Raw genomic sequence first — 14,679 nt, forward strand, 5'->3', positions numbered from 1 at the left:
AAAGAACGGAAAAGTGGTTGTACTGGGAAACGGTACTGTGCAAGAGAGACAGACTGCCTCCAGTAGCGGCCAGAAACGGGTGCCTAGAGGAGAATAAGAACAGGGTAAGAGTATATAGTAACTCCCCCAGACATCCCTGTTGCTGTGAGCTATTTTCAGTCCAGAGGATTTCCTGAGCTTGTTGCGGTTTAACTGTTTCGTAACTTGCAATGGATCTCTCTTCCAAGTCCAGTCTCCCTTTCAACCCACAAAAACTACATGTGCAGGGTGCTCCTTGGCAAGCAGCTACTGTGTGAATTGCCTCTGATTATGTGTTTCTGAATCCAGGTCCTACTACCTTCATTTGACCATCTCTGGTTCTGGTGGTGGAGGGCATGCTGAACGGTCAGCCCTTGACCACCCTCCTCATGCCACTTAGCCCTTCACAATACTGCTTTGCTTATCTGTGTTTTGGGGTTTTTTGAAGGCTATAAAGAAGCCATCCCATGTCTTTCAAAGAAGACAGCAAGGGTAATCAAACTTTTGTAGTTCTGCTATTTCATTTTGACATGAGGAGGTTGGAACTGTCCCCAGTTTTGGTATAATGCTTCTTTATTCCTTCTAATAATTCCTACCACTGGGTTTTCTTCTTTGAGCACTGAGCTGCTGTTAGAATGAAAGCATCTACCAGAAAGCCCAAGTCTTGCTCATGAACAGTAACAGTCAGTTGAGGGTGTATAAAGAAAATTCCCTAGCTATGGGAGGAGTTTAATTCCTCCAGCAGGGATTGCAATCTTCTGCCTTACCCAAGAAAAGTTTGAAATGGTAGAAAATGTGAGGAGGAGCGACAGTACTTCCTCACACCTTTGTTTCCTTTAAATGCTGGCTGCTTTTCTTTGCCTCGGACAGCTAAGCCCTCTTCCTTAAAATCATGAGCAACTATCTGAGACTCGGGTCTCTGCACTGGCCACAGTGTAACAGAAGTAGCAGGTAAGTAAGATGGTTTTTGTTTTCAGTGGGAACAGAAAACTGTCCAAGAGCAATCTGTATTTCACTGAAACAGTGGTCTGTTTTTTGTACCTATGGAAAGGGTGTGCATTTCTCACTTGCATGAACAGTATAGTATTTCATGAACTTACTAGCTGGCAATTAGCTAGCAGCACATATAGAATGACTGTAATACTGTGATAGTCAGCTACTAAATGATCAAAAGCAAAGCTGCGTAGGCTTGTAACACCCGAAAAGGAAAGACCTCACTGGTAGTGTCGCTCTGTTAGCAGAAGCTCCCAGTACTTCAACTAAAAACAAGCAGGTTTCTTCCTGGCTGACTTTAAAATTTATGGTCAGCCCTGCAGCATCTGATTCTTTAACTTGGGTTTCACTTAGCCTGTGGTGCAGTTGTCTGTTTACGCTTCTATGTCTGTTTGTTCCATGTTGCGTTGGCATTTAATATAAATAAGATGGGCTTCATAGTCTTGATTTTTTTTTTCTAAGTAAATATACATTTCTAACGGTTCTTCAGAAACAGGCCTGATGTGTGAATCACTTAATAGATGGCTAAATGTGACCAGCAATGAAAAAGCTGACAAACCCCCTTCCTTGCATTTCATGTTGCTGTGAACAATGCCTCAACGTGTCCGTGGTTCTGTTGGGTAAGATGATGTCATGCAGGTTTTTTTTCTTGATTACTTTAGTACAGATGTGCACACCAGCCTCTGAGAGACTTGAGAGCTTTGTGCTGCAGTCAGTGACAGAGAGGAAGACTGAGTCATAATGGCTCAAAATGTTTTGGTAGTTTCTCTAAGGTTGAATAATATCTTTGAGTTGGGATACCCTGTGGCTTATGGCGAGAGACATCTTGGGAGCCAACTCATGGTGGCCTGATCCGGGGAGCTGAGGAGCTGCACCCCAGCCTGGGGTGTCCCACTCACGGCAGCTGCCCTGAAATGGAGGCAGGAGGTCTCTCCCAACCAAGGGAGAGGTGCAAGAGGACATGTGTCTGCACCTCGTCTTCCTCACTTGGACAACAGCTTGTGGCCCTTTGGGGTGGGCTTTGGAGAGGCGCAGGCGGAGATGCTGGGCTGTTAGCGCTGCGCACGTTGCCCGAGCAGCTGTTCCCCATCTTCTCCAGGGGAAAGAGGCGCGGGGCCAGGCAGAGACCTCCTGCAGCCCGGGTCTGGCCTGCAGACCCCAGCTGGTCTCTGCCGAGCTAGCCCATCCGTGCTGCAACTGCGCTGAAAATTATCTGCTTGTGCAAGATTTGTATGTTTTAATTAGCGTGGTTTGATGTGGGGTGTGTGGGTATAACCGATCACACTCTAAAAGTAGTTTCTGCTACCGTTTCGAAAGTCCGTATCTATAAATCCAAGACTGTTAACATGTATTAGGTTTGGCACTGTTTCTGAAGTGTTGCTTTAGATTAACGTCGATGTTGTATATGTATTGAATCTTTTTTTTTTGATCTAGGAAATGAATGTTATTGTTGTGAGCAAGAAATAGGCTGTTTGAAAAGGCGTGAGGCTGAACTATTGGTGTGGCTAGTGGGCGTTAACATGAACAGCTTTGTTATTTTAAACCAGTGAAATTGCTGATAAGGGGCTTTTAGTTGGGAGAAGAAAGAGCAAGTTTGGTGCCTCTGCTTTATAGGCAGGCATCCTCTCTTAGCTATGCGTTATGGATCATAAGAAATAGTTTAAAAGCACAATATGCAGACAAGGCAAAAATATTAAATCATCTGATGATAATTTTGATTGCGGTGCAGTCATTTAAAACTTTGGTACTTTCTGGAAAGGCTAAAAGTGGACGTTACAGAACTTGTATGAAAAAAGGAACTATAGGGCAAGACAGGGCATGTCCACAAGGGCTTTAAATAGATAGACGGCGTGGTGATTAATTTCAATGGTGCTGGGTAGGACAAATGTCCAGGGAGGTGTGGAAGGGAGCTGGAAGGAGCATACATTCTTGGGTGCTCCTGGAGGAAGCTGATGAAAGAAGAATAATTACTTAAAATAACTTAAATATTGACTTGTGCTCTGGGTAACTTCCATCTGACTTAGTGGAAGTTCCTTTTTACCCAGATTTTAGTCGAATCTGTGCGCATTGTTATGCTGAAGAAAGATTATTTTCTCAAAGACAATGTTTACAGTTTGCAAGATGATCAAACAGATGGTTTAAATTTGTTCTGATGCTCTGTGTTTTTTCACAGTCTTTTCGTAAGTTAAATAAACTTGAAAATGATCTGTCTAGAACTGTGTCATTTCCCAGACGAGATAGCTGCTTGAGGACATGCCTGTCTCTTCTCTCCAAAGAGATAATCCTCATATTCAGTAAATAGCAATGACTGTGGTTCTCTGCCCTGCCAGGACTTTTTCTTCTCTCTCTGCTCTCCAAAATGAACCCATGACCTCACTGCCTCCTACTGTAGCTTCTAAAAGCGGTCCTTCATCGTCCATTGTCCATGGACGTTGCCCATGTCCTCTTTTCTTCCTGTTAGTCACCCTGACGTTATGGATCCTGTCTTCCATGCCAAGAGGGAGCAGGGAAAAAGCAGGGCAGCATGAAAGAGGTGATATTCCCAGTGTGACAAAAGTGATATTCCCAGTGTGCAGCTATTCCGAAGTGCAGACATTTCCTTTTAGCATCCCTCCAACTGTTCAAAGTCTCTTTTTCCTTGCTGGCAAAGCACCCGCTGCAGCCCACAAATGATAGCCATGTGGGTCGTCTTCTGAAGGGCTGAACGTGTCACTGTTTGTCCCATGTGTTACAGGCTGATGCTGGTTTCTGAACTAGCTCAAGTTTGTTCAGACCGGCTGGTTTCAGTCCTGTGTAGCAGGCAGTGCTGCCATAGCCCTCAGTCTGCCTTATGCAGAGAATGCAGTTAACAAAGATCTTTTGATGTGCTCATGGAAGCCTTGATTAACTAAGCAGCTCCAGAAAACTTATTTATGCATGACAAAGCAGTGAAAAAAAAAATTATTTTCTTTTTTTTTGTCTCTTTTTTTTCATTTCGGGACAGGGCTGCAAATTCAGCCTCGATTTGCTGTGCACATCGCTGGAGACATTTTAATGATATATGTCTGTTGTCATTGTGCTGAGGTAGATCCAGGGGTAGATTCTTGTCCTTCATAGAGTTTGGCGGGGTGCTGGGCTAATTCCTTTCCATATTTAATTTAGGCAGGGCAGAATTACATTGTAATTGGATACTTTTAAACTTCTCTTCATAGTTGTTGTCTCTAAATTACTGTTAGTACAACCAAATAGTCCTTCAAACCACCATAAAGACTAGCCAAGAGTATTAATCTAGTGGCTCTTTATCTTCTTTGCCTGGCATAGAAATGCAGTGTCAGAAAGAAGTGTAACTACATAAAACCTGAAAGTTCGCTTTTCTTTTCTCTCCACGTCTTCTGTATCTTCTTTCCAAGAAAAGGGAAAACAGACTGGCATAGATGTGTCTCATTTTTTTTCCTTATTTCTCTCCCACACTTTATTTTCCTTTTTTGATTGAATCAGAACCTTTGCTCTTTTCTGATACATATTCTGACAGTCTTTGGGGATACTAGTGACAAGTAGAATTAAATACTATTGCAACAGAAATTTCTTTGCTTCTTTTAGCAGCAGCAGAACAGTCAAAGTGGTGGACCATGTATTTGCCCCTCTTCTACTTTAGAAAAGGCCTCAGCAATCTGATCCTCCTGAGCCAAGGCAGTCTGAGTGGTCAGTTCCAATGAGACCAGGGTAACAGCTCGTAACTGGGATAAGTCTAGTGTAGACATTACTTATCCCATGCTAAATTAGAATTTGCTATGAGCTCTGTGTAAAATCCATGGCAGTGGGAATAGCTGATACCATGGTGGTTTGGAAAAGTTAATAGGCAAAATAAAAATTTTTTCATTGTTAGGATAGTGTTTGCAGTGAGACGATCAAGGTGCATTCTTTGTAAACACCTGTTTTTTACAAGGGTGGTGTATTTTTTACGAACCTCTGTAACCATGTTTGTGCATCAATGAATTCAGGCTCTGCAAGCAGAAGGAACTAGCTGTCAGTTCACTGCAGGTTTGGACATGTTACTGTCTGCTGAGGGAGGCGGCAGGACCTCCTTGTGTATATAGGTGTTGGGAGTGCTAGGAGGAAAAGGAAATATCAGGCTGTAACCATCTTCTTTAGGTTTATCTTCTGGTGTATTTTTCTGTCTCCATGAATGAATAATGTCGCCAATCTTGCAGGTGGCATAGACGACATAAATCATATGCTACTTCTTTTGGTGATTTCCCTGTTATACTAGGCTGGGTTTCCAAATGACAAAAAATGTTTTCAGGTCACAAATACAGTTCTAGTCCTCACGTATAGAGAGGAAAAGTATCCAGTGAAATTATCATCTGCTCCAGAGCAGGAATGAAAACAAATCTATGCAAATAAAAATATTTTGGTGCTTCAGGCAGCCCTTTCTGGTCAGCAATAAGCAGAGATCTCATAGTGCTCGTGGGGTAAGAGAAGGGAAAAGATCCAAAAGCACAGCCTGGCCCAAGCCTCTCCTGAAGGGCATGGCCTGCCGGAGCCGTCTGACGAAGGCGAGCCCTGCAGAGATCGCACCCTTCGTACGTTCCTCCGGGGTTATAACTCGTCAGATCTCCAAACCGACGTGTGTCCTGCCCTTCTTGTTAAAAAAAAAAAAAAAAAAAAAACCACCACAAAACCAAACCAAACCCAAACTTAAACCACCACCTATTTTTCTTCTATAACAAATAACTTGTCATTTGGGCTCCATTACTCTCTTGGGTGAGACCTTCATTGGGGATTTATTATTTATACTTTTATGCCCTGAGATGGGCACTGGCAAATGTGCGATAACAGACAAAGGCTGCTGTAAGAGTTTTTGGTGTAATTGAACGTGACAGGAGAGCAAAGGGCTGTGGGGAAAGCTATTAGCTAGACCACCAGTAACAGAAATGTTTCTCGGAGCTGGGTTTCTTATGTGCTTATAAATGATCAAGGGATTTTCACGGGCTGCCTGCTCCATGTGTTCAAGGACCTATATAGGGATGAAAATTAAGGATTTTAATGAAACGCTAATAAACCTCTCAGAAATGGACATTTTCATGGTTTCCAGGTTCGTGTTTATGAGCTTGTAATGTAATGCTAGTCTAGAGCGGGTCTAGTGCTACTGAGGATTCGGGAAGAGCACCCGGTATTTATTTTTTTTTTTGGTGAGGCGAGGTGAGGAGAGGCTGGATCAGGTGAAAGCGGACAAAGGACATGGCACCAGTGTCAGGGCTTGAGGAGAAAGAAGAAAAAAACCCAACCCACAGAAGAGCAAGCCACGGCTTGAAGGTACAGCCGAGCAGCTGACTGCGCTAAAGGTGCATTTGAAGTAAAACCGTGAACCCCCGGCTGAAAGCGAACGGGATCGCTCTGTGGCTGTTCTCACCGCGGCTGGTGGCCGTTCCAGGGGGTGGCTGAGCGCAGGGAGCGCCGCTCTTCCTGAGGAGACTCCCGCCATGTTGGCCGGGGAGGGCGGAAGGCGACGAGGAGCGAGGGGCGGCGGGTGCGGGCGGCGGCCGGCAGGTGGCGCCGCCACCCCCGCGGCGCGGCGGGAGCGGGAGCGGGGGGCGGCGGGCGTCCCTTGCCCTGAGGTGATAACGGTCGCCTGAGGCACAGCCGGCGAACCGGCTTAAAACGCAGCGTGCCACCGTCAAAACTTCACTCCGAGCTTCGGAAAGCTCTTGCGTGTCTTACGTAGGCTTTTCTTCCCCTCCCTAAGACGCCTGAGCACACATCTTAATGTCTGCCGGCGCTGCCGCGTGGAGGTCTGAGGGGGAAAATGTCTCCCAAATGGGTCCGTTCCCGTCGTGGTGTGGAGGGGGCAGCTGCGGTGCAGGGCTCGACCTGCTGCCGCTTTAAACACCAGCTTATCCCATTTTCAGCACTGGTGCGCATCTTGCGGAAGACCAGCCTGCGAACTGTGAGGCACGGTGGCTGTGTGAGGTGAGGCAACAACCTCAACTCTCTTCCCAACTCGAGGCCCTTTGCACGTCGTATGGACTGAGGGCTGTGTACTCCCGAGTACAGGCCTGGGTGAAAAAGGCTGGAAGTAGGAGATGCACAGCCTTCGGACTGGGATATTTTTACACAGAAGGACGTTATTTTTGTACAATGCTTCTTTTTTTCCTCTGAAGATGCTAAACTGTCTAGTACCTAGCCTATTACATTAAAGTTAATGGCTCAGGTTCGTAGAGCTGTTCTGCTTTCCTTAATAACATTAAGGGGAGGAGGAGTAAAGTGGTGTTTGTTTCCATTTTATTCATCAAAAAGCAAACAACACAGGCAAGAAGATGAAAACTGATTGGAAAAACATAACTTGAAGTAGAATTTATATATAAACACACACACGCAAAGGGGAATTTGCAGGTAAGTTAGTTTATCACATATTGCAAAGATACACGTATTATCAAGTACAGCTATCCAACATATTACATCACTGTTTGGCATTATAACATGCAAGCACATGATTTCCATAAAAAAGTAATAATCAAAACTCAAAGGCTATCACTGTAAATTGCTCCTAGTTGCTCTTCAGTGTAGAAGCCTTTTTCATCATTTTTCCTCCAGTTTACTGACTTCTCCCTTTTTCTTCTCTCCTATTTTCTCTCGTACTGTAGGGAAAAAAGTGAAAAGCTCACATGATTTTCAGAGGGCCACTTTTCACGCTAGAAAGAAAACCTATTAAGTACCATATTTCCCAAGAAAATGTTATAAGCAACTAGGTCTCAGAAAATGAGCAGCCCAACTAGATCTTGGAAAGAGCTTGTTGTTCTTCAGATTGTCCTACCCACTGTGACTGAAACATCAGTTTCAGTTTTACATCACAGAAATACGCAGCTTGATTTTAGCAGGGAAGTGACCTTCCCGTTGTATAAACACGGGTGAGAACAATGTTGCCCAGTATTGACGTTCGTGTTTAGTGACATAAGTTATTGAGATATCAAGGAAGTGCCATAAAAATGGTCCAACATCTAGGAAAGAAACTTTATGGTACAAGACTTGCAGAGCAAAACTTATACAGCTCTTTGGAATGATGAAACATGTACAGATAAAAGCTACCTGATTATGAGTGGTTCTTTTCAATTTTGGTGATGTAGTTGAAAGATAATGTACTGTCTGGAAGTCACTTATATGAGTTCATCCATGAAATCATGGTTCTCCTTACAGTAAGGCAGCCAGAGGGGGAATCAGAGGGGCAGGTTTGTGTGGGTCACTATTGCTGGGGCCAGAGGGACCACTGATGGTCCTGTGTGGGAGTGACCAAGCGCAAGTTGATGCTGACCTGTTCTGAGGTGCTACTGGCGATAGTGACGCACTGTTTTCCATAGTGGCAGCACAGGATTCAAAAGACTGGCTGTCCCCTCTCAATAGAAGTGGCTGAGAGAAGTCCCTGTGCTGAGATGGTCCTTCCTGGGTTTTCAAAGCAGCACAGTGCCATGGTGGAGACAGTGGCTCTGCTGTCCCTGTGGGAGTCCCAGGACATGCCAGAAGATCAAAGCAGGTCTTCTATGTGAAGATGCTCAGCCCCCCTGCCCCAAAAGCATGCTGTTCTGGAAGCACTTAGCTCCTGTGACTCTGGGAGCTTGCCTGCCCCCAGCCTGAGTGTGGACAGCCTCGTAGGAAGTGAGATACAGTCCATGTTTCCACATAAAGGAGTGAAATCAGCCATACCAAGGCCGTGAGCAGGGAACCATTTCTCTGTTTGTGCCAGTGGCGTGGCTGACCCATCTGGTGCTACTTGCTGGACTTGAGAAACTTGCTGATGCTTTTTGTATTCTGTAAACACTCCCCTGTGGAGGGGATATCAAAGGGAGAGAGAAGAGCTAATTACCCAGACTTCATCTCTGCCCAATTTCCTCCCTGATTAAACAGGGCTGACACATGCCTTGCGTGGAAATTAAAGATACTTTGTCATGGAAAATTGGAATTAGGACTGATCATCTAGTTCTGTAGAGGCTCCAATGAGCCTAGCGGTAGCTCCAAAGAGCCCAGTGGCTGTTTGATTTGACATGCATGGCAGAACCCTGAATATCATGATAAATCTGACAGGCCTTTTAGCTGGTTAAAAAAAAAAAAAAAGCAATGGCTAGATGTTTAGCTGGTTAAAAAGCAATGGCTAGATGTTAGTCACTTCCTATTCTTTAGCTGTCAGAAGTGGTTTTGAGAAGGCAACATTTTTAAATTAGTGTTTCTATCTTTCTGGCCTATTTTCACTAATGAATCTAAGCAAGATGGAAGTGAGTGAGGAGTAAAATCTGTAGCGACAGAAGTTAGCTTTTCCAATGCAGTACTACGTACATGGAAAATGAAAATAATGAGACTTTAGAAATATGATTTTTTTTTCTTTTTTTTTTCTAAAGGAAACATTAGAGTCAGTGCTGGGCTCACCCATGATGCCAGGTTTTGATGGAATGGAGCTGAACCCAGGCCCCCTATGTGCTGTGGGGCTGCGTTACTCACTCCTCCATCACCTGTGCTCTTGGAGCTGGCTTCCAGCACTGTGACAGGCTTTTCATGAAGGACCCCACAAGTTCTGGTCTCCAGTCAGGTTGTCACCCAGGAGGAAGATTAGTTTCTCATTTAAAGCTTCCTAGGTTAAGCTTAGCTTGTCTCTCTCTAGATATGTGTCACAGCAGAACTCTGGAATGCCGCACACTTCGGGGAGTCCTGCAGAGACAGGATTGCTCACCTCTTTTGGGCTAGTGCTGGCTTTCCTCCTTTTTCTTTTCTTAGCAGTAGGTATGCAGGGACTGGCTGAATTGGTCTCTGCCTTTCAGACAAACACACAGCACAAGAACACCTGCACCTGCCCAATGTCATTTTTTTAAAAGCTGCCTGGAGTCTTCTGTCCCCTGGTACTGGGCTCCATCACAGGTTGACTGTTAGCATAGATGTCCATAGTGTACGCAAAGCTTTGGGAAGAAAAGAGACACGAGGGGACCTGCAAAACTGACAGCACTTAAAAACTGCAAATGCCTTTCCCACATCTCTAACGCTTCAGAGCCAAGGTCTGGGCTGAAGCGTGTCAGCGATAGTCTCATCACTGCCAAATATGGAGGCGTACCGCTTTTGTGTTCAGTGTGCTACTACATAGGTAGCAGCAGTGTTCCTTTTGTTGTAGCACAGTGCTGCTGACACCAGGGTGCTTTTCTACCGTGACTTCTTACGTCCTTTTCAGAGCTGCTGCTTAGCAGGATTTGACTCCCTGTTCCACAGCAAGTGTGTCTCTGTTGTTCCCAGGCACATGACCTTGTATTTGCATGCATTGATTTTCAATTGAATTTGAGCTTCTTCTGTCCACCTCTGCCTTTGAGCAAGATGAGAGCACAGGATAGGCCTAATGCTCATTGATTAAAAAAAAAAAAAAAGAATCACTTTTAAACTAGATTGCAGTGGCTCCTGAGCTCACTGGGAGCAAAGTCCAGCTTAAAAATCAAGCTCCAATGGATGCTAAAATGAACACTTTGAAGTGCTCCTTTGCATCAAGTCTGTTTTCTCAATATGAAAGAGCGCCAAGAAAAGAAGCAGGAGTTATGTTTTAGGCTCCCATGCAGAAAGACAAGGAGTGCAATCTCTCTCTCATTTTCCTTTCTGATTAGGTTGTTCTGTTCAAGATGTGACATGGAGCCAACTTACAGGAAAGCAATTTCATTTCTCAGAGATGAGGAGGTCTGAACAGAGAGGAGCATCAGAAATGGCAAGGTACCAAGAGAGACATATCAAGTATCAAACATAGGCTCCCCCACCTCCCATGTGCTCAGTCCTCTATTCCTGCCAAAGTGAAATGGGATAGTGTTGAAACACTGAAATAACCTGACCCTTTAAGCCCCAAATCTTATGCTGGGGAGATTGAGCACTACACCTCAGGCTGACATGTGAGTACTCCTCAGCGTGCCAGGGCTCAGGGTTAAAGGGAAGCCAGGAGCTGCCTCGTGCACTTGTAAGATCAGCCCCTGTTCCCATAAGTAATACAGTTCTGTGCTGTCTTATTAAGGAGAAAAGGAGAACCACAAGGTTTGTTGTAATGTTGTTGGTTAACAAAGTTCAAGAGTGAAAAAGGGCAATAGGGATGGGATGACGACAAGAAATAGCATGAGCAGCAGGTGTGACCTCCCAAGCCAACTGGGCTAACTGGGAGAGAGCTTGCAGGAGCACAGAAATGCTCGCATCAGACCAGGCTCTTCAGACTGCTGAAGAGCTGTTTACTTGCTCTGCTGATTGCCTCTGGCCAGTTTTAATCTTGAGAGTATGCCTGCCTTGTTCTCTGCTTTGATCTCTTTCCTCCTGAGTCAAAACACAAAGATGTTATTAAGATAAATTAGTAAAGACAGCTCAGGAACTGGGTGGGAAATGCTGATCATCATCTCCCCTGGAGATAAAGTAATCCCCATGCTCAATCAATTCAGAATACGTAACAGTCCTGAATGACTGCTTTGAAACATGGGAAAACAATGGTGCTCTATGAATTGATTGTATTTGGCCTAATTATAGAAGACCTTTGGACAGGAGTACTTAGAAATAGATTGGAGAGAGTGCTAGAAATGCGCGGTGCTGAACAGGCTACCACGGGCTGAGTAACCTTTATGCTGTAACATACTCTCTCTTTGTGCAGGCCTGGTTTCATTAATTGTCATAAGCAAAGGAGTGGAAGTGCTCTGGAGAGAAATGCTATATAAAGTCTAGTAAAGAAAAACACATGGGAGTATCTGAGTCATGCGGCAATGTTTCCATTTGAGAGCAGCCCTCAGGAATGATTTGTTTTTGAGCAAAATGGATGAAAGGTGCAGTTTGGGCTTTTTGTGCTTGCAGTGCCTCTGTGCTGAGATAACAGACCCATTTGGGAACACATAGGTTAAGCTGGTTAACTTGAGCAATAGGAGATGAGGAATACCCTAAACAGAGAAGATAAGTTCAGGAGTTACTCTGAAGAGAGAGATTAATAGCATCAGGTATTTAGAAGATTCAGATAATAATTTCACTAAGAAAGCTCTGATGTAGACTCAGCCTACAGCTATAATTCAAACCACTCATGTAACAGCTACACGTCTCAGTCATTTGTACTTCTAGAATAATCACTAATAGACACAATCACCTATTGTCATAATTTCTCCTAAATGGTATGGTAGAGAACGCTTTGCATATTGCCTATTTGCAAAGATCAGTGTAAATCAGAGATATAAGTAGAGTAATTAATGTACAGTTGCTGTGATTTTTATAATTTATGAAAGTCTATGAACATTTAACAGTGCCTGCAGACCTGAGGGTCATACATGAGGGCAGCATAAAGCACCAGGGTACAATGCAGAAAACAGTGCACATAGCGATGTTCATAACTGTGTCGAGCCTACCAGGGAATCTAACCCTGTTAAACAAAAACTTGTGAGGTTTTTTTGGGGTTGTGTTTTTTTCCTGTGGTAACGCCAAGACTCCACTTTGACCTGCAGGCCTGATGAGTTGCTTTTCAAGTATCAGTGGGTGGAAAACCTAAGCATCTTTTGACAAGCTTCTGTTTAGAAAAACTTGTACTGTAGGGAGCAGTGAGGAGTAATTGTGAACATAGGCATCTCTGTATTTTTCTTTTAGAGCATAATAGAAATGGCAGTATAAATGGGAGCTGGGATCAGTCAGGATAGGGGGAACCAAGAATTTAAGGAAACCCTCCCTGGAAGTCCATTAAATTGGACATGTTTGTGACCTTGAATTTTCAGTTAAACACAGCTGAATTTTCATTGGCTTCAAAGTTCTATTCAATCTGGTCTAAAATGAAAAATAAGTGAACTGAGCACAAGCAGGATGTGTTTCTGAGGCACAGGAGTTGCTGTAAGCGTGTGGTAGGGAGCTGCACAGCAGGAGCTGGTTTGAAGCTGGCAAGGTCAGGACTAAGGGAAGAACAAAAAAGGAGCTATGGCATGAAATATTATGATTTTCCCCTCCTTCCTCTTTTGTCCTAGGCTTTTCCCAGAAGGATGTTGATGAAAAGCACAGCATCCTAATGCTCAATTCCAGAATATGATTGACTTGCAGTAGAAGATGGGAGTAAGGAAGGTAGGGCAGTTTCTTTCTTGCAGCTCATCCAGCCATACACCCAGCACTTGCTTCAGGTGACTGTTCACTGGGGTCTAGTGTTCAGGGCTGATGCAGGGTTACAGTGCAAGTTAAAAGGGTCCGTGTCAGAAATGACAAAACTGGCTTGCAGGTGACTTTTGTGGATAATAAAATAGTAGCTCATGTTTAAATGGCATCTCTAGTGGCTGAACTGCTTTGTCATAAGGTCTTAAGTGACCATACTGCCCCAATTTAGCAGGAGGAAGATCAGCCCCAAGTCAAAGATTACCAGTGACTTCCTCAAGGTCATGGAAGGAACTGCTGAAGAACCAGGAGGAGAACCCAGTTAAACTGGCTCCTAGGACTAGGGGCCTATTTATGGCTCAGTATTAAGCCAGGTCCTGCTCCTCCAGGCAGAGAAAGAAACATTTCCCTGTATGCTCTTGCATGGGCTAAAGTACATGGAAAAGCCAGTCACCAGCTAAAGAAACCTTATAAGCTTTTTCCCCTTTAAAGCAGGCTGACTTTCTTCAAGGCAGGAAGGAAACAGTAGAGTCACCAATTAGCACAGCTGGGTCAGGATAGATACAGCTGTTATTAGTAGTGATGAGAAGTTAATTACTTCCAAGTAAAAATGAAGTGACTGCAAAGAGGATCCTGGATGACTCAAGTTCCCTTCTCTGGCTGTTGTGAGGCATTGTGACTATGTGAAGAGCTTTTCAAGGATAGACTACATTTGTTGGCTGTCATGCATCCAAAATTTGTGTAGCCCTGTAGCTCAGTATTTACTGTATTCATGGTAACACACATTGCTGCTGTTTGTAACAGGCCAGAGGTTTTGCAGGAGCTCTGTAAGGCCTCAGGACTTAAGGCTTTGTCTGGGCTTGTCTTGGCCTGCCTGGAGCTTTGCTTTAGCTTGTTTAGCTACAACAGCAATTTCCTAATGACCAGATGACTATTACACAATTTGTTTTACTTTTGCTTAGCTTTTGTACAGTGGTGTGATATAACTATAATTTTTAACTGAGTCATTTTATGTAGAATGAAGAATGTAGGACGCTAGCAAAATGGTGCAGTGTAGAGGACTATAAACATGGTATCATAGCAGAGGCCTCAAAAGGAAAGCTACTGGATGCATTGCAGAGGAGTAGAGATATGAGATGCCAATAGAGGGCATGGGATGATAGTTGAGACCCCAGAGCTATAAACAACACATGGGTGGTCAACAACTAATAGTTAAATAAAGGCAGACCTGGCAACTGGGTAAAACTGGTTTTAGGGGTAACAAAGAGAACAAAGGGAAAATACCCAGTGTATGCAAAACCTCATATATGGTGTGAGGCCAGCCACCTTAGGATCCAGGTGGGCAGTGGAAAGGTGAGTATAACAGTGGAGAAGGGGTAGGAATAAATGATGTGTGTAACAGTTTCACCTGTATCATTATTGAGACAATAGCATTCTCTTTTTTCTTTTCTTTTTCTTTTTCTATAATAATTAGATCAGGATTAATAATTCACTGACTGCGAGTTAAAGTTTCAGTGACAGTAACAGTACATTCTTGGCTTTGCTCAGAAGTTATGTGTCTTTTCGTCCATACCAGGACTTTGACTGTAACAC

The 14,679-nt window shown here is 44.0% G+C and overlaps 1 long non-coding RNA gene across 1 annotated transcript; it reads left to right on the forward strand.

Annotated features, from left to right (window-relative positions):
• The first annotated feature begins 7,301 nt into the window (after window positions 1-7,301).
• Window positions 7,302-13,062, forward strand: LOC128153219 (uncharacterized). Its single transcript, XR_008238894.1, has 3 exons — window positions 7,302-7,383; window positions 10,617-10,719; window positions 12,969-13,062. It is a non-coding gene; the product is annotated as an uncharacterized LOC128153219 (long non-coding RNA).
• Window positions 13,063-14,679: the final 1,617 nt, after the last annotated feature.

The sequence above is a fragment of the Harpia harpyja genome, chromosome 17 (genome assembly GCF_026419915.1).
Source record: "Harpia harpyja isolate bHarHar1 chromosome 17, bHarHar1 primary haplotype, whole genome shotgun sequence".
In the NCBI taxonomy this organism is placed as follows: domain Eukaryota; kingdom Metazoa; phylum Chordata; class Aves; order Accipitriformes; family Accipitridae; genus Harpia; species Harpia harpyja.